Below are 23,301 nucleotides of genomic sequence, written 5' to 3' on the forward strand. Positions count from 1 at the left end.
TTTTACCACAAAAAAAACATATGCATTTTTTCTTGGGAATCTCCGGGTAGATATATGATGCTGAGACACTCCCCAACTGCATAGGTTCCTCCACCTTCCCTAGTACTGGTTCACCCCCAGACTGCTCCCCTGGCAGAGGTTCACAACCCCGACAAGAAGGCCCTGGAGAAGATGGTCTCACCCGTCTATCCCTAAGTCGTCTATCAATAAGTATGGCCAAAGACTAGAGATGAGCGGTGTTCGACTAGAACTGTTCACCAATCTCAAATTCGAGCTGTTTTGGGCGGTGTTCGAGTTGTTCGACGAACCCGAACGATTTGCAAAAAATTCGGCTGTTCGAGGTTATGTTCGATAACTGTTCGTGCACCAAAAGCGTGTCCTGCATGTCTGGCGCTATTTAGAGCACCAATCATGCATGGATTGTCTGCCACTCACTGTAATGCCACAGCCATGGTGGTTGTGGCATTACAGTGATTGCCCAAATCGATGGGAACAGTGCCAACAGTGAAACATGAAAAGCCGGCAATTCAGCAGCGGCATACACCGGTACCCGACAATTTAGAACCGAAAGAATAGATTCACACATAGATTAGATAGATATAAACATGTCAGCCACATATATACGAAGTACAGTGAAAGTGCTGCTTACTGTACTTGTCATTTAGCGTAAAGGATTTATCAAAAAAAATATTAGTGTTTTCATGCACCGTCTCTTTAAAAAAGCCGGCCGGCAATTCAGCAGCGGTACCCGACAATTTATAACAGACAGAATAGAGCTTCACACATAGATTAGATAGATAGAAACATGTCAGTCACATATATATGAAGTACAGTGATAGTGTTGGTTACTGTACTTGTCATTTAGTATTAAAATAAAGGATTTATTATTAAAAAAATTGGCGTGGGGTTCCCCTTAATTTTAGGCTCTAGCGGAGGTTAAGCAGACGGCTGGGGCAGATGTTTGAAGCCTGGGAAGGGGGTAATACCGACGGAGCTTCCCAGGCTACTAATATCAGCCCCCAGCTGAATACATAGCCTTTACTAGCTATTAAAATGGGGGACACCCCAAAAAAAATGACGTGGGGTCCCCCCTAATTTAATAGCTAGCAAAGGCTAGGCAGACAGCTGGGGGCTGATATTAATAGCCCAGGAAGGGAGCCATGAATATTGGCCCCCTCCCAGGCTAGAAACACCAGCCGTCAGCCGCCCCAGAAATGGCGCATTCATAGGATGCGCCAATTCTGGCACTTAGCCTCGCTCTTCCACGCTGCCCTGGTGCGGTGGCAGGGGGTAATAGGGTTGGGGTTGATGTCAGCTTATAATGCCAGCTGACATCAAGCCCAGGTTAGTAATGGAGAGGCGTCTATAAGACACCCCCATTACTAACCCCATAGTCAAAGTTAAAAAAAACACAAACACCCAGAATAAAGTCCTTTAATTGAAATAAAGACACAATCCTTTATTGTTCTAAATTAAACCATACTTACCGTCACGCCCATTCCAGCTGAAGCCAACGATCTGCTGCAATAAAAGAAAAATAATAAAGCAACCTCATCCTTACCTTTCCATGGTTCCCACGACAGCTTCAGCTCTGCTACATCGAGATGACAGGCTGGACCGCAGCAGAACGCTGCCATCCAGCCTCTCATCCCGCAGACACTGAGAAGCGCAGGCTTGCTTGCGCTGCTCAGCGTCTCTCTGTGACGACATCCAGATGAGCCGAGTTCATGTCCAATGAACTCGGCTCACCTCATGCACGTCACTGACAGCGTGGGAAAATTCTCACGCTGAAGCGGTGAGTGCAGGAGAATTCTCCCACGCTGTCAGTGACGTGCATAAGGTGAGCTCATGTCCAATGAACTCAGCTCACCTCCTGCACGTCACTGACAGCGTGGGAGAATTCTCCTGCACTCAGCGCTTCAGCGTGAGAATTCTCCCACGCTGAAGCGCTGAGTGCAGGAGAATTTTCCCACGCTGTCAGTGACGTGCATAAGGTGAGCTCATGTCCAATGAACTCAGCTCACCTCCTGCACGTCACTGACAGCGTTGGAGAATTCTCCTGCACTCAGCTCTTCAGTGTGAGAATTCTCCCACGCTGAAGCGCTGAGTGCAGGAGAATTTTCCCACGCTGTCAGTGACGTGCATGAGGTGAGCCGAGTTCATTGGACATTAACTCGGCTCATCTGGATGCCCTCACAGAGAGACACTGTGGAGCGCAAGCAAGCCTGCGCTTCTCAGTGTCTGCGGGATGAGAGGCTGGATGGCAGCGTTCTGCTGCGGTCCAGCCTGTCATCTCGATGTAGCAGAGCTGAAGCTGTCATGGGAACCATGGAAAGGTAAGGATGATGTTGCTTTATTATTTTTCTTTTATTTCAGGAGATCGTTGGCTTCAGCTGGAATGGGCGTGATGGTAAGTATGGTTTAATTTAGAACAATAAAGAATTGTGTGTTTATTTCAATTAAAGGACTTTTTTCTGGGTGTTGTGTTTTTTTTAAATACTTTACTAGAAATTCATGGTGGTCATGTCTAATATTGGCGTGACCCCATGAATTTCGGGCTTAGGGCTAGCTGATAATGCCAAGCTGGCCCTAACCCCTTTATTACCCAGTGAGCCACCGCATCAGGGCCCTGGATGAGTTGGGTACAGCGCCAGAAGATGGCGCTTCTATGAACGCGCCATTTTCCGGGGTGGCTGCGGACTGCAATTTGCAGCGGGGGTGGCCCAGAAAGCTTGGGCCTCCCTGCGCTGCGGATTCCAGCCCCCAGCTGCCTAGTTGTACCTGGCTGGACACAAAAACAGGGCGAAGCCCCACGTCAATTTTCTTTAAATTATTTCATGAAATAATTAAGAAAAAAAGGGCTTCCCTATATTGTTGTGTCCGGCCAGGTACAAATAGGCAGCTGGTGGTTGGGGGCAGCCCGTTCCTGCCTGCTGTACCTGGCTGGACACAAATATAGTGCGAAGCCCCACGTCAATTTTTTTTAAATTATTTCATGAATTTCCTGAAATAATTTAAAAAAATTGAAGTGGGGCTTCGCACTATATTTGTGTCCAGCCAGGTACAGCAGGCAGGAACGGGCTGCCCCCAACCACCAGCTGCCTATTTGTACCTGGCCGGACACAACAATATAGGGAAGGCCTTTTTTTCTTAATTATTTCATGAATTTCATGAAATAATTAAAAAAAAGTACGTGGGGCTTCGCCCTATTTTTGTGTCCAGCCAGGTACAACTAGGCAGCTGGGGGCTGGAATCTGCAGCGCAGGGAGGCCCAAGCTTTCTGGGCCCCCCCCCGCTACAAATTGCAGTCCGCAGCCACCCCGGAAAATGTCGCGTTCATAGAAGCGCCATCTTCTGGCGCTGAACCCAACTCATCCAGGGCCCTGGTGCGGTGGCTCACTGGGTAATAAAGGGGTTAGGGCCAGCTTGGTATTATCAGCTGGCCCCAAGCCCAAAATTCATGGGGTCACGCCAGTATTAGACATGACCGCCATGAATTTCTAGTAAAGTATTTTAAAAAAACACAACACCCAGAATAAAGTCCTTTAATTGAAATAAAGACACAATTCTTTATTGTTCTAAATTAAACCATACTTACCATCACACCCATTCCAGCTGAAGCCAACGATCTCCTGCAATAAAAGAAAAATAATAAACCAACCTCATCTTTACCTTTCCATGGTTCCCACGACAGCTTCAGCTCTGCTACATCGAGATGACTGGCTGGACCGCAGCAGAACGCTGCCATCCAGTCTGTCATCCCGCAGACACTGAGAAGCGCAGGCATGCTTGCGCTCCTCACTGTCTCGCTGTGACGGCATCCAGATGAGCCGAGGTCATGTCCAATGAACTCGGCTCACCTCATGCACGTCACTGACAGCGTGGGAAAATTCTCACGCTGAAGTGCTGAGTGCAGGAGAATTCTCCCACGCTGTCAGTGATGTGCATGAGGTGAGCTCATGTCAAATGAACTCAGCTCACCTCCTGCACGTCACTGACAGCGTGGGAAAATTCTCCTGCAATCAGCGCTTCAGCGTGAGAATTTTCCCACGCTGTCAGTGACGTGCATGAGGTGAGCCGAGTTCATTGGACATGAACTCGGCTCATCTGGATGTCGTCACAGAGAGACGCTGAGCAGCGCAAGCAAGCCTGCGCTTCTCAGTGTCTGCGGGATGACAGGCTGGATGGCAGCGTTCTGCTGCGGTCCAGCCTGTCATCTCGATGTAGCAGAGCTGAAGCTGTCGTGGGAACCATGGAAAGGTAAGGATGAGGTTGCTTTATTATTTTTCTTTTATTGCAGGAGATCGTTGGCTTCAGCTGGAATGGGCGTGATGGTAAGTATGGTTTAATTTAGAACAATAAAGGATTGTGTCTTTATTTCAATTAAAGGACTTTATTCTGGGTGTTTGTGTTTTTTTTAACTTTGACTATGGGGTTAGTAATGGGGGTGTCTTATAGACGCCTCTCCATTACTAACCTGGGCTTGATGTCAGCTGGCATTATAAGCTGACATCAACCCCAACCCTATTACCCCCTGCCACCGCACCAGGGCAGCGTGGAAGAGCGAGGCTAAGTGCCAGAATTGGCGCATCCTATGAATGCGCCATTTCTGGGGCGGCTGACGGCTGGTGTTTCTAGCCTGGGAGGGGGCCAATATTCATGGCTCCCTTCCTGGGCTATTAATATCAGCCCCCAGCTGTCTGCCTAGCCTTTGCTAGCTATTAAATTAGGGGGGACCCCACGTCATTTTTTTTGGGGTGTCCCCCATTTTAATAGCTAGTAAAGGCTATGTATTCAGCTGGGGGCTGATATTAGTAGCCTGGGAAGCTCCGTGGGTATTACCCCCTTCCCAGGCTTCAAACATCTGCCCCAGCCGTCTGCTTAACCTCCGCTAGAGCCTAAAATTAAGGGGAACCCCACGCCAATTTTTTTAATAATAAATCCTTTATTTTAATACTAAATGACAAGTACAGTAACCAACACTATCACTGTACTTCATATATATGTGACTGACATGTTTCTTTCTATCTAATCTATGTGTGATGCTCTATCTTTCTGTTCTAAATTGTCGGGTACCGCTGCTGAATTGCCGGCCGGCTTTTTTAAAGAGACAGTGCATGAAAACACTATTATTTTTTTAAATAAATCCTTTACACTAAATGACAAGTACAGTAAGCAACACTATCACTTTACTTATTATATATGTGACTGACATGTTTCTATCTATCTAATCTATGTGTGAAGCTCTATTCTTTCTGTTCTAAATTGTCGGGTACAGATGCTGAATTGCCGGCCGGCTTTTTTAAAGAGACAGTGTATGAAAACACTAATATTTTTTTTAATAAATCCTTTACACTAAATGACAAGTGCAGTAACCAACACTGTCACTGTGCTTCTTATATGTGTGACTGACATGTTTCTATCTATCTAATCTATGTGTGATGCTCTATTCCTTCTTGTCTAAATTGTCGGGTACCGGTGTATGCCGCTGCTGAATTTGCCGGCCGGCTTTTTTAAAGAGAGTGTCTTCTGAGCAGTTTGTCAGCTTTTGGACACCTTTGCAGGTGTTTTCTATGTGTTTCTATGTGTTTTTGTTTGCCTGCCATTGGTTTTAACGGTGTTCGACGGTGTTCTAAGGTGTTCGACGAACAGTTCGACGAACAGTTCCTCGAACATCCCGGTGTTCGACGAACCGAACCGAACCCGAACACTATGGGGGTGGCTCAACACTACCAAAGACATGGCAGCCTCCAAGGACTGAGGGGTTTCATATACTGCCAAGGCATCTTTTAACCTTTCAGTAAGCCCCTCACAAAATTGGCTTCTAAGGGCTGAGTCATTCCATTTGGAATCCGTTGCCCATATACGGAATTCCGAACTGTACATCTCCACTGACCGATTCCCCTGCTGAAGGCGACGTAGCCTAGACTCAGCCAAGGCAACTCGGTCAGGGTCATCATCGATAAGGGCAAGAGCCCTGAAAAACACCTCCACAGCCTGGAGACAAACCGTATCCAGCGGTAAAGAAAAAGCCCAGGATTGAAGATCGCTCTGCAGTACAGAGATCACAGTTCCAATCAGTTTAAAATTTAAAAGTTTAAAATACAATTTGCAGGCCTCCTTGAATACAAAAAACTTGGAAACCTTGGGTTCAGGCTTGGCAGGCCTACCTGCAGAGACCCCCATATTGGCGACCTGTAGCGGCTAATGCTGCTGCTGTACTTCGCTGTGGAGGTCATTCACCTCCACAGAAAGCCTGTGCAGCTGCTCTGCAAGGTCTGAAACTGAACCCATACCAAAGGAGAATGGAAAAATAAAAAGGTCCACGGCCAAAAACACAGAGGAAAAAAAAACAAACAAAATGTCAGGTTTTTTTTTTTTCCTTTCAAAACGTGCTCGGCCGGCGATGATGTCACGCCAGGTGTGGGAAAGACTTAGCGTAACCCAAAGGGAAGAGGGAAAGGGAACCCAGACACTAGAGAAAGGGGGAGTGGAGACCTCCTAGTCTGGTCTAGTGTCACTCTGTCTCAACTACTGTCCCTATATTGGCTCTTCACCAATCGCCGCACTCGTGCCTCACCCTGACTTTTCATGGCATATGGCGAAGGCTAGGAAAGGAAGGAGATGCGCACTAGTCGATCTCCACTAAATTCTATAGACAACAAGGGTAGACATACAGCAGGGATTGCTTAGCTTTAGACGACTCCAAACAAATGCCCACATGGCCTCTAGCTCCAGAGAGGACAAAGTACTGCTCTTGCTAAAGTCTCACAAGTAGTAATGAATATCGCCGGCACCTGCCTCTCAGACACACCAGGTATTTATACACCCAGGCCAGGGAGCTAATTAGCCAGAGGGAGGTAGCCGCTGGGTCCTAGAGACAGCCAGCCTCTAAGAAGATGTCTGTAATGCCAAACGTAGAGATCTCCTGCAACCAACTACAGGACGACTGTCTGTCACCTCTGACACACCTTTGACACATCCTCTCTGTTCTCCCACTCCTCATCCTGAGAGTCACCCTCCTCCTCTTCCTGCCCTGACAGCACAGTACACTCCGCATGCGCCTCAGGTATCTGAGTCTCATCAGGATCACCTCTCTTCCCGGGGGTTAACATCTGGTGACGAGCATAAGGATTCCGCTCGCACCCTACTTTGTCCTGCCACGGTTCCAACCTTAAAAAATTTTGGTCATCGGTGCAGATGCTTTCCTCCTCTTGAATCTGTGAATCTTTGGAGCAGACTCCTGATGCCCATGTCATAGAATGTGTGAACAACTCTGCAGACTCTCCCATCTGTGGTTCGCTACAGTCAATTGGGTGCTTGGAGAGTTGTGACACGAGGGAAACAAGGGTATTTGGGGTGCCACCTCTGAGGACTGTACTGTGTGTGATGTTGAGGTGGTGCTTTAGGAGGAGAGGCCACTTGATGCAGCGCTTACCATCCACTGGAGCACATGCTCTCTCTGGCCCTCATCTACAAAGTGTACCGCTGTGAGGCTGACAAACAAAGGGAGTGGAGTAGCCCATCCAATAACAAAAGTTGTGAGTTGTCTTTGGATAGGACATGACGGTGTTTGCTCAGTAGAGCTTTGACTAACATTACCACCTACCCCACGTACACCTTGAACACCAAACCTATTGCCCCCTTCCACCGTGACGTCACGTTTTCCCATTCATTTAACAAACCTATGCCTAGACCAGACAAATCAGTATTTATTTGCTCAAATAGTGTGACTGGAGCTTGCTATTAGCTACAAAAAATTGATTTTCTAATGTGGAGCCCTGGATACAGCAGAATCTCAGCGCAAAACAATTACAAGCTCAGATGTGGCCTGCTTTATGTAGCATTGTAGTAGCAAAACAAATTGAGTTTTTACTGTGAAGCCCTGCATACAGCTGAATCTCAGCCCAACTCAATTATAAGCTCAGATGTGGCCTTATTTATGTAGCAACAGAAAAAATTAGAGTTTCAAAGGTGTACTCTTGCATGGAGCACAATATCAGCACAACAGAGTTCTATGCTGAAATGTGGCTTGGTGTCTCTGTCTGGACCTAACTAATAGCAAAAAATGATTGATCTGTTGGAAAGTCGATTTCACAGCCACGCAGGATCCTACATATCTAAACTATCTGTCTTACAAGCAACCCCCTAGCTAACTAACTCACTGTCTCACTATCCAGTAACAGCAGCAGGAGAAGCCTCTCTGCACTGTTACACTGACAAAATGGCACCAAAAAACATGTCCGCTCTTTATATGAAGAGGGACATGTCACTTCGGCAGCCAATGACACAAGCCCTTGTGTCTGGATGCTGTGGATAGTTCCTGTGCCCTGATTGGCTTGCCCGAATCTCCACACATTAAGTTAAGAAAAAAATAAATAAATTAAGAATAACAGTCTGCCACTCCTCTGACCTCTCCAAAACCCCTCCCCTCATCAAACACATCCACTCCCGTTCATCATACAGCACCACTATCCTAACCAAAGTCCTAAAAATACACTAGTGGAAATGTGATCATTTACAGCAATTTGGCTGAATTTTGCCGATTTTGAGTAAATAACGCTCGGGGGTCCGATCACGAAAGCAAATATGCAATGTTCATGCAAAATTTGAAAAACAAACATTTTCCAAACATATTCGCTCATCTCTTGTCTCAAAACATAATTTCTGATAAAGGGCTAGCTTTCAGGCAACTTTTTGGCATAATTTTTGCTCCACATATGGTATTATGCTGTCTTTTTCCTTGGGTTATATCATCCCAAGACTAAAGGGCAAATTGAAAGGATGAACCAAAAGACAGAGCAGTATTTGAGATGCTTTGTTTCTTCTAATCAGGTGGAGTTTCTGCCTCTTGCCAAGCTTGCTCTGAATAATCGTACCTCTACGGCTCTGGGCCAGAGGAGGAGAGATTTTCTTTCTGGAAGGTGGTCGAAAGGGTCCTTTGGTAGCTAGTGACCTGGGTCAAAAGAGGTCCTAACTGCAGATGTAGGAAGGCCCCTGTCTTTAGGGTGGGGGGTTTTGTGAGATTATCCTCAAAAAATGTATGCTTAAAGGTCAGGTCTTGTATACACAGGTCTTGAGTTCTTGTATATATCCTCACACTTTCCTTTCCCCTTGTTGGTAGTGTGTTGTGGCCTTCCCTCTGGTTCCTCAGGAGGTAGGAGAAACCCCTCAATGGCCTTTTAGGGAGGCAGGTTTGAGATGCTATATTTTTAATGGTGTGGCTAGGGCCTTTCTAGTCTGTACAGGGACCAGTTGGGTGCAGGTGAGGCGTTTCCCTGGTGTGAGTGTTATGAATGCTTAAGCACATTCACATTGGTAGCGTACAAACAAGGGGGACAAATACCTGAACATGATAGATATCTGTTCAGACTAGGAAAAAGCTCTCCTTTAAACCTGGTCTGTCCCTGTCTGACTGTGGAGGTTGGCACTCTAAAATAACGCAATGGTGCCCTCACTCGACGGCGGCTCACCTTGAATGTCTTTAGCATCTCCTCAAATCGCTAGATTAGCAATTTCCTTAGGAATAAAAGAATCACACACAAAACAACTGCAATCAACATAAACTACAGAGAAGTGAATTAATCCAACAAAGACTATCACCAGTAGGAAACACCAGCAGGGGAAGGTTTATAAAGCTTCACCCGAAAGGTGATATGGCAGACAAACTGAATTAAAGAAAAATACCTGCTACCCAAAACTGACAGAAAAAAAAAGATAACAGAACTAAAACACCCAAAGAAAAGATGTATCTGCTGTGGCTCAGTGGAAAGAGACACCGCCCACCAAACACAGAATCAAGGGTTCAAATCCAGGGCATGACAGTGATTGTGAACATGTTTACAGCATAGAACAGATAACTAATCATGTTCTTAACGGATTCCAAAAGCTAATCAATTGTGAATCCTGCTAGATTTTTAAATTGTCCACACTAGCACCTTAGGGGTTAAATAAAAATATTGAGAACACATGTCACAAAATAAAAATGTTTTCCTATGACATAAATTCTTATATGGGTTCTGAACCAAATATTACATTATTTTAATATATATATTTTAGATTTGTGAGTTTCAATTATTTTCCTTAATTATATTTTTTTTGTACAATGCAGTGTAAGTTGTGTTCTTAATTAATTAATAGATGATAAATAAGTCATATCCAACAACTATAAAGGGGAGGGATAACAGTGCAAACATTGCTGATCTGGGTTTCACAGATTTGGAGGACTTCTGCAGAATCCTTACATATTTTCTAATTCACCATGCATTGTGTGATTTCTATAACATTTGTTTTTTGAGCCCCAAAAGAACAGAATGTGCAGTCTTAAAGTGTTTTTCTGATGAACAAAGTACATTTTAATTAGCTAATCTTAAAATAAAAGTTCCACAATTTGATGTGCTAAAAAAATGTTCCTGTGCTGAGATAACCTTATAATAGTGCCCCTGCTGTGTACTGTGTAATGTCTGTGTCTTTTTTTTTACAATGAGTGCATGCAAAGGCGTGGCCTCCCTTTTTTTTTTAACTGGACAGTACGTTTATATACAGGGTGGGCCATTTATATGGATACACCTAAATCAAATGGGAATGGTTGGTGATATCAGCTTCCTGTTTGTGGCACATTAGTATATGGGAGGGGAAAAACTTTTCCAGATGGATGGTGACCATGGCAGCCATTTTGAAGTTGGCCATTTTGGATCCAACTTTATTTTTTTCAATGGGAAGAGGGTCATGTGACACATCAAACTTATTGAGAATTTCATAAGAAAAACAATGGTGTGCTTGGTTTTAACGTAACTTTATTCTTTCATGAGTTTTTTACAAGTTTATGACCACTTATAAAATGTGTTCAAAGTGCTGCCCATTGTGTTGGATTGTCAATGCAACCCTCTTCTCCCACTCTTGACACACTGATAGCAACACCACAGAAGAAATGCTACCACAGACTTCCAGTATCCGTTGTTTCCGATGCTGAATATCTCGTATCTTCACAGCATAGACAATTGCCTTCAGATGAAGACAAAGATAAAAGTATAAGGGGGTCAGATCTGGAAAAGTTTTCCCCCTTCCCATATACTAATGTGCCACAAACAGGATGTTGATATCACCAACCATTCCCATTTTATTTAGGTATATCCATATAAATGGCCCACCCTCTAGATTCCCATTGCTGGGTGTCCACAGTTGGGTCCTGGTCCTGCTGTGCTCGGCTCTTATTCACAATAAGGTAATTTTTGACACATGGTAAGGTTTTAACACTAGAGGTCAGGACCATCCCGACTGGGTACACCTTCGCTCTGGTGGGAAGACTTTTACGCTTTTTTTGAAAGGAAAAATTGATTACTAAATACTCTGTTATTTATTTTCACTATCGCTTTTTACTAACTTATAGCAGGGTATATGTTCATATTGTTTCTATCTTAGGTTTTGAGAGGCAGAAACTATTAAAACAGCTGACAAAAATGTCAAAAGTGGAAGGACTTGTTTAAAAATTTCAAGTATACAGAGTTGAATGCGTTTTGTGCACTAAAAAAAAAAAAAATACATGAAAAAATGAGAAAATCGTTAAAGGCTCTGCTGCATATAAGCAATAAAATAGCAGCAGAGGTAAATACATGAAAAATATTTTTTTTTTAAAAAAAGGCATAAACCAAGTATTTCCAAACTGAAAAAATGCTGTCCTTGGCCTTGACACTTGTTTAATATTGAAATGCGTAGCCTTATCCATTTTTAAATATTTTTCATTGGATGTATTAACCTCCGATAGTATTGTATTATATCTGAACAGCAGAACTTTTAACATTTTTTTTTTAGTTTTTTTGGTTTAATTTTAATACAGTGGTGTCCGTGACCAGCTGTAAAAGGGGAAACAGGGCAGCTGACCATCGTTGGCACATATATAGAAACAAGAGTGTGTCTAACACTAGTGTTGAGCGAATTTGTTTGGCGAATGTTCGAAAGTTTCAAATTCGGCACGAATTTGGCTCATTCGGATTCATGATTGCAAAGGCGAGCAAATTTTCTTAAAATCAGAAAAGTTCAAAGAATTTGCGAGGGACCACGAATTCAGGGCAACCCACGGCCTTTTGAACAGTGTTGTTAGCATAGTGCAAGTGTATGATAAGCGGTGACATGTGCCCGGTGAGTGTGGGGGCTGTGGAAAGCTTAGAACAGGTCAGATCAGCGGCGCACTGTTTTTTTCTTCTTTTCCTGTGGGCGGTAACTTTAATTGAGGAGAGCGCGGCCAGCCAATCATAGCGCAGGAAGCATCTACACTGTCCAGACATAAGGACTTCTGCAATTGGCTGCAGAAATCACATATAAAAAGTGGCCATATTCCCTCAGCGCCATTATATCCATGTCACTGCTGGAGACAGACGCAGCTCAGTGTAAAGAGAGATATAAGCTAGATAGATGGGCGCTTGTGTGGTAGTCAGATCGTGTAGATAATTCCTGGCCTTTGTACCTCTGCAACCGCTGGTGCAGCACATTTTTGGTGTTCTTGTGCAAGTACTGAGATTCTGACAGAAATAGAGGGCCCATGCCATACAATAGTGCTGTGTACTGCTGGTATAGAGCTCCATGTCTCAGTATACCTTGAATCTTTTTTTGTACTTGATCATGTGATCAAGCAAGCGCAGAACACCTTTTCATTTAGCTGGGTTGAAATTGTGCTCTGCAGTCTGCAGAGCTTCTTATTGCAGAGCACAAAATCTGTTTTTTTTCTGTTGCTATTGTGATATTGAAAGCTGTGTGCACTGAAGTTTTTTTTAGTGTCAGATACTATTTTAGTGGAGTTGAACTTCAGGTGGTTTCAGAGTAAAAGAATAATTTTTTTCTCTTGCTATGCCCAGTCCAAAAAATATTTTTTCCTGTGTCAAAAGTCATACAGTGTTATAAGCCAGCTACTACATCAGTGACGGTCAAATTCAGCTTGTACGCACAGTCAAACCTATATATATTTTTGTTTGACAGGCAGAATCCACCAAAGGTTTTTACTTTGGCAAAGTTGATCCAGTCTGCTAAAAGGCAAATCCTATTTTAGTGGCATTGAATTTGTCCTGGTTTCGCAGTAAAAAAAAAACAAAACTTCTCTTGCTAGGCGCAGTCCAAAAAATATTTTTCCTGTGCCAAAAGTCATACAGTGCTATAAGCCAGCTAACATCAGTGGCGGTCAAAGTCAGCTGAATGCAGAGCTTATGCAGAGTAACCCCCAAATTTTTTTTTGCTCTGAGTAAAGTGATACAGCTGGCTCAAACAACATTCTTTGCGCTGTGAATCTTACCGCACTGAAATGCGGACCAGCGCACCTCAACAACCATCAGCTGCCCCATCAAACGCATCCACTGCTTCTTCCTCCTCCTCTGTTACCATGCCAAGTATTGTCGAGCAGGTCTCCCATCACAGAAACTCTGGTTCTTTTCCCGCTCCAGTCAGGCTGAGTGACAGCCTGTCAGCTGTAACGGAAGTGGATATGCCTGCTGTGTTTGTTTCACCGAGCACACCGCATGTTTCTCAATCCACCATAACATCTGCACCTCACTCACACTCCACTAGTTTTTCCGGTTCCCCATACTCGGCCCTCTCTCAGCATCTTAGCCAGCCCTCAGTCCTGCAGTTGTGGTCATGTAAAAGATTGTTTCATCCTATGCATGACAAAGCTAAGAGGTTGAACTCCACCATCTCCAATCTGTTGGCCACGGAAATGCTGCTTTTCCGCCTGGTAGATACAGACGGTTTCTGAAAACTGATGGCTGTCGCAGACCCCCAGTACCAGTTGTCCAGTCTCCATTACTTCTCTAAGAAAGCTGTGCCTGCGCTACACCAGCATGTCACAGACAACATCACCCGTTCCTTATCTAAATCTACGTGTGCCAGGATGCATTTCACCACAGACACCTGGATGAGTAAACATGGCCAAGGGCGTTACATCTCACTGACTGGCCACTGGGTGACTCTGGTGGCTGTGGGGGCAGGCGGGGAAAGGGCTGCTCCACAAATCTTGGAATCCCCAAGGCTTGCAGAAGAAACCTCTGTATTTACCACTTCCTTCGCTGCTTCTGCGTCCTCCACCTCCTCTAGGGCCTCTAACTGTGCACTTAACAACTGCCTTAACGAGACACGCGTTCCAAGGGTGCGGAGCAAATACACACCACCTCCGTACTGCGCAGTCAGGGCTCACCGCAATCAGGCAGTCTTCAAATTAATATGCCTTGGAGATCGCAGTCATACAGGCGAAGAGTTGTGGGCAACTCTCCAGGCTCAGTTTGAGCAATGGCTGTCTCTGCTGAACCTAGAGCCAGGGAAGGCTGTGTGCGATAACAGTGCAAATCTATTAGCGGCCCTTGACCGAGGCAAGCTCGCACACGTGCCTTGCATGGCTCACGTCCTCAACCTGGTGGTACAGCGATTTCTCAGCCACTATCCTGGCCTGGATGAGCTGCTTCACAAAATTGTGTGCTCACTTCCGCCGTTCGCACCCCTCATGTCATCGACTTGCATCGATACAGAGGTCTTTGCCCGTGCCAGTTAACAGGCTGATCTGCGATGTGATGACACGGTTTAATTCCACTCTGCACATGTTGCAGCGACTGTGCCAGCAACAATGAGCTCTTACAAAGTATGTTATGACGTATAGCTTAAGGCAACGCAGTACGGATTTGGGGTATATCACGTTTGCGGAGTGTGAACAGATTAAGGACCTCTGCACCCTTCTGCACGGTTTTAAAATGGCTACTAAACTGGTTAGCGCTGACGATGCCATTATCAGCATAACTATTCCGGTCTTATACATGCTGGAGCAAATTTTGAATAACCTGCGGCAGGAGGTGGTGGACCTAGAAGAAGAGGAGGATGCGGAAGGGATACCAATGTCTCAAATTTCAAGACTGTTGTCAGACAGGTGGATTCCAAGTGACGGTGGATTACAGCAATCGAGGGCATTTGGTGATACCAGGCAACCTGTTAGTGAAGGTGCAAGAGCCGAGGAACTAAAGGAGGAGGAAGAGGTGATGGGAGAGCAGCTGTCAGAGGATGAAGAGGATAATCATACCCTCTCGTTTGAACATGGTTGGCAGGAGGGGATGGAGGAAACAAGCATCAGTGTTGTTTTGTCCACAATACAGCCTGGCTTTGGATCTCCTGGAAGAGCCCAGCATATGAGTGCCTTATTGATGTACAATGATCCCCGTATAGTTAGGATTCAAAATAATGCTGACTACTGGGGTTGCCACTCTGTTAGATCCACGTTATAAGAGTCAATTTTGCTAGATGCTTCCCGCCCTAGAAACGGAACCGCTTATGTTGGAGTATCGAAACAAGCTTTTAAGCAACCTTAATAGAGGTTTTCCCCAAGATAACAGTGAGGCACACAGTGTACATCGCAGCTGTAGTCTTTCAACTTCTGGCACGTCAGTTCGTCAATGCCAAAACATTAGCAACAGCAGCAGAGTAAGTGGCAGAAGCAATTTCTGGGAGTCCTTTCACACATTTTTTGCACCAGCTCATGCAACAGCACAACAGAGTACAAGTCTGACACATGGTGAATGACTTAAAAGGATGGTGCAGTAGTATCTAGAGTTCAATATCAATACCATCAGGGAGGGTTTGGATCATTTTACACTTTGGTCTTCAAAAATGGATGAATGGCCTGAGCTCGTCTCTCACGCCTTGAAGGTTTAATCATGCCCGGCAGCCAGCGTTCATCTGAACGTGTCTTCAGTGCTGCTGGTAGTGTCTTGATGGATAAGAGCACCCGGCTGTCCCCTGAAAGTGTAGACCGCCTAACTGTCATCATGATGAACAAGTCATGGATCTTCAAGGACTTTTGCACCACAATTGCAGACTGTACAGAGTAGGCGATGTTGTCGTTTTGAGTATGCTGCATTGATCTCTTGAAATTGAAGTCTGTGATATGGCTTCTATTCCTTCTATTGCTGCTGCTGCAGGTTTGAGGCCCTAATTTTGGGAAATGTGGAGAATTCTGATTGTGTCTCCATCCATTGGGTTGGCTGTAGTGGGACTGGTTTGGGTCTGCGTGAAACTACTTGTAGTCTGATGACATTGATGCCACTTTGGTGGTGTTAGGCCCTCATTTAGGGCAATGTGAACACTCTGGGTTAGGTCTCCATCTCCTGGGTTGGCTGTCCTGGAAGAGGTGTGGGTCTTATTTACACTATTTGTGCAGTAGTGAAATTAATGCCACTTTGCTGATGTCTGCCACAATTTTTTTTAAATGTAAGGAATCTTGATTGGGTCTCCATCTATTGGGTTGGCTGTAGTGGAACCTTCCTTTTCTGCAGTCTAAGTTGTGTTAGGTTGCATACCTGTCCTTGCTGCACTCCTGATACAGACTCTGCCTGTAGCACTCCTGATATAGACTCTGCCTGCTGCACTCTGATACAGACTCAGCCTGCTGCACTCCTAATACAGACTCTGCCTGCTGCACTCCTGATACAGACTCTGCCTGCTGAACTCTCATACAGACTCTGCCTGCTGCACTCCTGATACAGACTCTGCCTGCTGCACTCCTGATACAGGCTCTGCCTGCTGCACTCCTGATACAGGCTCTGCCTTCTGCACTCCTGATACAGGCTCTGCCTTCTGCACTCCTGATACAGACTCTGCCTGCTGCACTCCTGATACAGACTCTGCCTGCTGCACTCCTGATACAGAATCTGCCTGCTGCACTCCTGATACAGAATCTGCCTGCTGCACTCCTGATACAGACTCTGCCTGCTGCACTCTAGTACAGACTCTGCCTGCTGCACTCTGATACAGACTCTGCCTGCTGCACTCCTGATACAGATTCTGCCTGCTGCACCATCAAGTCTGTCCTACTGGGTCCAGCATCTGTGCATCTGTTGGTCTGTCCTAGATTGGCACCTGGCATTCATGGGGAGCCAAGTCTAACCTCACCATCAGAGGCTCTAGTGAACAGTCCGGTGCTCGCTTAGTTACGCCCCTCCAGGCTCTCCGGGGGCCGTGGCACAGTGGTTCCACAAACCATGTCCGTGACAGTGCGGCCTCGCAGGCAGGGTCCTCTCTCCTGTTGTATCAGTCGGTGACCCCTTTTGACATGTAAAGCGCAACTGAATAAATGTTGCTGTCACAGTAATAATAATTATAGTACTTATACTCTGGGTCAATTGATGGCACCTCCCTGGTGTCTACACCTAATTTGATGTGTTTTGACAGCTTTTGGTCCCGTTTCTAGGTGTTGTATATGCATTTTTTTGGTCCCCTCATTGACTCCTATGGGATTCGAAAATGTTTGACAAACATTCGGCGAATAAATTAGGCGAATATCAATTTGTTCTGAAAACTTTTCCGAACCGAACATTGAAATGTTTGCTCATGCCTACCTAATACTATTATACTTTCTTTTATCAGGTGGGCACATTATATCATACCTTATTTCATATCCAGATTAGCTCCCTATGGGGCGCCTTATCTATTTCTGTTTTTTTTCTGATATTTTCTGCATTAAGGCTGGAAACCATGAAATTAGAATAATTAAATTTGTCTTTCCCTAACAAAATCAAATTAAAAGACTTTAAAAAATGTTGTGAGGTATTTTCATAGTCTATATCCAAAATTCTAGTTATGTTTTTGTAATTCACATTCAAAAGTGATAGCAGTAACACTTAATATCCATTGTTTTTTCAGAAGGAATATAGTTTGCACTTCACGATGACACCCTATGAAGGACCCCATGCTGGTAGATTATATTAATTTGGGAAGTTTGCAGGGAGGGTCCTCTGGGATGGTATATTTAGAATATTTGACTGATAACCCATTAAGGCCAGAGTCTAATTGTTATACAAAGAGACTATTGGTATAAAAAAAGTAAATGATGAGCACTGAGTGACCTACAGTGTAATAGATTACTCATTGCGGATAGGCTGACAAAGTTCTCGGCAGTGCGAGTCCTTGTTACACAGAATGATGCAGCGCCATGAACAATGATTTTTTTGCGCCGCACAAAAGATCACTTGACCCAATATACCAGCGTTTTGCTTGATTGTTGGTAATCTGCAGCCTGTTCACATAGCAAGATAACCGTCAAATGAGCATTTTTAGCAATCATTCATGATTATGTTGCAGTGTGAATGCAGCTTATCAGGTAATTTACTTCATGGTCTGATATAGGACAAAAGAGAAATTCTTGCCCCACATAGTCAGTTGGTGGATGAGTTGTGAATGAGCTGTGAATAATAGGTCCTAGCTTAGGTAGATATGAATAATATGATTAAAGTTGCTCTCTATACAGAGTCAAGTGGTAATGCACAACTGTATTGTATATATTGTAGGGATTGTACTCACTCAGGTGTGATGTGAGGCAAACAAGAGGCACGTTCCTTTAAATGTCCAGTACTGTTTATTGGCTTCATAAACTGGCCAGAAAGTAAAATGCAAGCAAACAGTCTTTAATGCAGGCAAAAAGCAAAGTAAACAGTCCTTTTAGCAAATGTCTCTGGTTAGCCAGCGCTGTGGTCACACAGGCTGGTGTAGCATACAGTACACAGCCTAGTCTGGAGACAACCACACATAGGAGGCCTTCTCCCTCAAGACACACAGACCATGTGCCAAACAACAGCCTCCATTATATAGGCTGGTAACCACATCCAGAGGTGAGGTATGTGGATTGCTGGACCAGCCCATTCTGTCCTAGCAACCTGTAACCGTCTTCCAAGTGCACCCATTAAACCCCTTAGTGCATGCGTGCACTAGAGAAATACTCTGGGTTACATCACAGAGACCAGCCATCTCTGTGATACATACCTCTCATCGACTACGTGACCATTAGCCACCTTACATACCTCCCCCTCTGTCTAAAGACGTGGGGCTTGGCACCTTCTACTGCCAGACAGAGGATTCTCAACAGGGTATCAGCATTACCATGTAGCCTCCCTGTTTTACATGGAAGTTATAATCCTGTAGGGCTAAAAACCAGTGTGTGACCCTAGCATTTTTACCCTTTGTTTCCCTCAGCCATCTGAGAGGGGCATGGTCGGATACCAATCTAAACTTACGTCCTATCAGATAGTACCGTAATGTGTCCACCACCCACTTTATGGCCAAGCACTCCTTCTCTATGACTGCATAATTTCTCTCACATGAGGACAGCTTCCTACTCAGGTAGAGAACAGGGTGCTCCTCCCCGTGTATTTCCTGGGAAAGGACTGCTCCCAAACCCACATTCGAGGCATCCGTTTGCAGTATAAACTCTTTCTTAAAGTTGGGGGCCACAAGGACCGATTGCTTACACAGAGCCACCTCCATCTCTTGAAAGGCCGACTCTGCTTCTGCAGTCCACTTTGCTATAGCCAATATCATCCCCTTAAGGAGGTCAGTCAGGGGTGTGGCCATCATGGCGAAGTTTAGGATGAACCTTCTGTAGTATCCCACAATCCTTAGAAAGGCTCTAACCTGTTTCTTTGACAGCTGTCTCGGACAGGTTTGTATTGCCTCCACTTTACTGATTTGGGGTTTTATCTTGCCTCTCCCTACTACATAACCCAGGTATTTGGCTTCTTATTTCCCCATGCCACATTTCTTCAGTGTTATTGAAAACCCTGCCTTCTTTTAAGCATCAAACACCACCTGGATCTTTTCCAGATGACTCTCTCAGTCCGGGCTGAAGATAACAATATCGTCCAGGTATGCTGCGCTGTATTGCTTATGGGGTGCAAGGATTTGATCCATAGCTCTCTGGAAGGTTGCAGGGGCCCCCTGCAGTCCAAACGTCATCCGGACATATTGGAAGCATCCGTCCGGCGAAGAAAACGCAGTCTTCTCCTTGGCTCCCTGTGCCATGGGGATCTGCCAATATCTATTCGTTAAATACAAGGTGGTTATGTACCTTGCTGGCCCAAGTCTCTCAATCAGCTCATCGACACGCGGCATTGGATAAGCGTCGAATTTGGAGACTTCATTCAATTTCTGGTAGTCATTGCAGAATCTACACTCGCCATCGGATTTTGGGACCAGGAAAATCGGGCTCGACCAAACGGCTCTTGTACTCTTCAATTACATCGAGCTTCAGCATACAAGCCTCCTCTTTAGAGATCAACTCTCGTCGGGCCTCAGGTATCCGATAGGGCTTCAAGTTCACCCGCACATGTGGCTCCGTCAGAACCTCATGTTCTATGACACTTGTGCAGCCCGGCAATTCTGAGAATAGGTCCCTATTCTTCTGCAGCAACTCCCGACATTGCTGTTTTTGCTCCTTCGTTAGCGTCTCCACTATTTCGACCCCTCCATCCTAGCCTTCTGGTTTAACGAGCAAGCGTGGAGCTTCCACCGCATCTCTGTCTTGCCACTGTTTGATGAGGTTGACGTGATATATCTGGTATGGCTTACGTCGTCCCGGTTGGTGAACCTTATAATTCACTTCGCCCACCTTTTCCACCACCTCATACGGTCTTTGCCACTTGGCCAGGAACTTGCTTTCCATGGTAGGTATCAGAACGAGGGCTCTGTCACCAGGATTGAATTACCGTACTCCTGCTGTGCGGTTGTAGACCCTGGCCTGTGCCTCTTGTGCGTGGAGGAGATGTTTTTTGATGATGGGCATCACCTTCGCAATCTTCTCCTGCATCAGAGCGAAATGCTCATTGACACTTCTGTAGAGCGTGACTTCGGCTTCCCTGGTTTCCTTTGCGACATCCAGGAGACCTCGCGGATGTCGGCCATACAGCAGTTTGAAGGGCGAGAACCCCGTAGAGGCCTGGAGAACCTCTCGAATGGAGAGCAACACATACGGGAGGAGACAGTCCCAGTTGCTACCATCTTTTTCTATGGCCTTCCTCAGCATACTCCTTAGCGTTTTATTAAATCTTTCCACCAGGCCATCTCTCTGAGGATAGTACACTGAAGTCCTCAGTTGGGAGATTTGCAAGACCTTGCATAACTCCCTCATTGCCTTACTCATAAAAGGTGTTCCCTGGTGAGTTAGAATCTTCCTTGGTAAACCTATCCAGGAAAAAACATGTACCAATTCGCGGGCTATACTATTTGCAAAGGAGTTTCTCAGGGGAATTACTTCCGGATAGTGTGTGGCATAGTCCAGAATGACCAAGATATATTGATGCCCACAAGCAGATTTAACCAGGGGACCAACCAAGTCCATGGCAATTCTCAGTAAAGTCACTTTAATAATGTGCAATGGCATGAGGGGACTTCGAAAGTGAGAGGTAGGGGTGGTTAACTGGCACATAGGGCAGGACCTGCAATACTTTAATATTTTCCGGGCTAATAGAACCTCTGCATAATCCGTTACCTGCGTTTTTTCCATCCCTAGATGTCCCCCCAAGATATGCGAATGGGTCATATGCAACACCTTTCCCCTTTATGGACCTTGCAATATTAACTGTTCCACCAGCTATTCCCTCACTTTTATGACCCGGTACAACAATTCCCCACTTATCATAAAATAGGGAAACCTGGTGTCAGCCCTGGGCTCCTGTGCCACTCATTTATGACAGTGACATTATTGAAGGCTTCCTTAAAAGTTAGGTCCCTATGTTGGGCAGACCCAAAATGCTCGCTGGTCACCCCTAACTCAGGAATGTCATACTCAGGGACACTACCTGCTCATCCCCCACAAGGAAACAAAAGGGAAACCCGTCTGACTGTGTGTGGTGATCTCTCTTCAGGGTTACCTGGTTTCTTCACTGCTCCAGCGAACCCTTCTCCCACAGATCCCAGAATAAACATAAGTCCCGGCCTATAATAATAGGATGCAAAAAGTCTTGAATGACGCCGACCTCGTTGGACTCAGTATCATGGGCCGTTTCAATGTCCACTCTGGCCATGGGGTAGTCCTTAGCATTGCAATAAATGCACACTAGGCCAACTTTTTCCCCGGGATCAGTTAGAGAGGAAGAGTGGCCCTCACAAGAATGACTCTCAGTCCCGTTTTACATTTTCGCCCATCTACAGTCCCCAGTTTAAGGATATAAAGAAAATTATTCATAAATGCTTACCTGTAACAAATCAAGACAACGCACTCATAAAATAATTGATAGAGGCTGTAGGTGTGTTGCAGGAAGAGGTCTCACACATGGAAACATGTCCTCTAGTCTGGTAAGACAACCCAATCCAAAATCCACTTGGCTTACTATCAAGGGTTTTCATAAATGTGCAGGCAATAGGTGCAAAGTATGTGAATTTGCAGTAGACAAAACATAGTCCTTTACAATACCTCATAACATCAATTATAATATCACTTCTTTCATTAATTGAGATTCTAAATATGTTGCCTATTGTATTGCATGTCTAACATGCAAGCTAAAATATATAGGTTGCATAATTAGAAAACTAAAGAAAAAAAATGCGGAGTATATCGGAAACATTACCAATAAAATTAGCATATACTCAGACACATCTAGACATTTTGTCTCAATTCATAAAGGGGAGCTTACACATTTTGCGTTATTTGGAGTAGAGAAAGTTGCATACCCGAAATGTGGGGCAATTGGCCAAAAACAGCTCAATTTAAGAAAAGCATATTGGATTCTGCATTTAGATACAAACATCCTAATGGGATGAATTATCTGAATGATTTGTTTTATATTTATTAAAGGGGTTGTCCAGTCAAAAGTGATAAGTCTGCAGTCACACTGTGTGACTGCAGACTTATGACTCCCCCCAGCGCACGCACTGTGCGCTTCAGGGATTCGCCGGTTTAAGACCCAGTAACGGAGGGTATTGGTATGTATAAGTTATACATACCCCCAGTCATTCAGCGCCGCCTCACTCCCTACACTTACATGGAGCAAGGCCTCGCCCTATCTAGTGACATGGCTGGCCAATGGGCGTGTCTGACTAGAAGGCGCAGCCTCGCTTAATACAAGTGTACGGAGAGCAAGGCCACGCCCACTGGCCGGGGGGATGTATAACGCATACATATCCTCCAGTCCCGGGTCTCATACCGGTGAATCCCTGCAGTGCACAGTGAATGTGCTGGGGGGATTCATAAGTCTGCAGTGACACAGACTTTTGATCAGACAACCTCTTTAACTTTCCTATTTGCATTTGTATTTGTGTGTCGTCAGTGTATTCCACCCAGTTTGTGTTTTCCAAATGTAATTAAAGCGAACCTGTCAGCAGGATTTTGATAAGTAAACTACAGGCAGTGTCATGTTGGGGCTGCTGCACTGATTAATATGATACCTGAGGTGAAGAAATCCGTCTGGTGGTCCTTGTGTAATCTTTATTTGCAGTTTGGAGATAGTTAGATTCTCATGCTTCTGGGCGAGACTGTAAGCAGGGTCTTATCCTGGTGCTCTAGACCAGGTC

The sequence above is a fragment of the Phyllobates terribilis genome, unplaced genomic scaffold, assembly GCF_046119375.1.
Source record: "Phyllobates terribilis strain yellow unplaced genomic scaffold, ASM4611937v1 Scaffold_4__5_contigs__length_816908805, whole genome shotgun sequence".
Taxonomy (NCBI): domain Eukaryota; kingdom Metazoa; phylum Chordata; class Amphibia; order Anura; family Dendrobatidae; genus Phyllobates; species Phyllobates terribilis.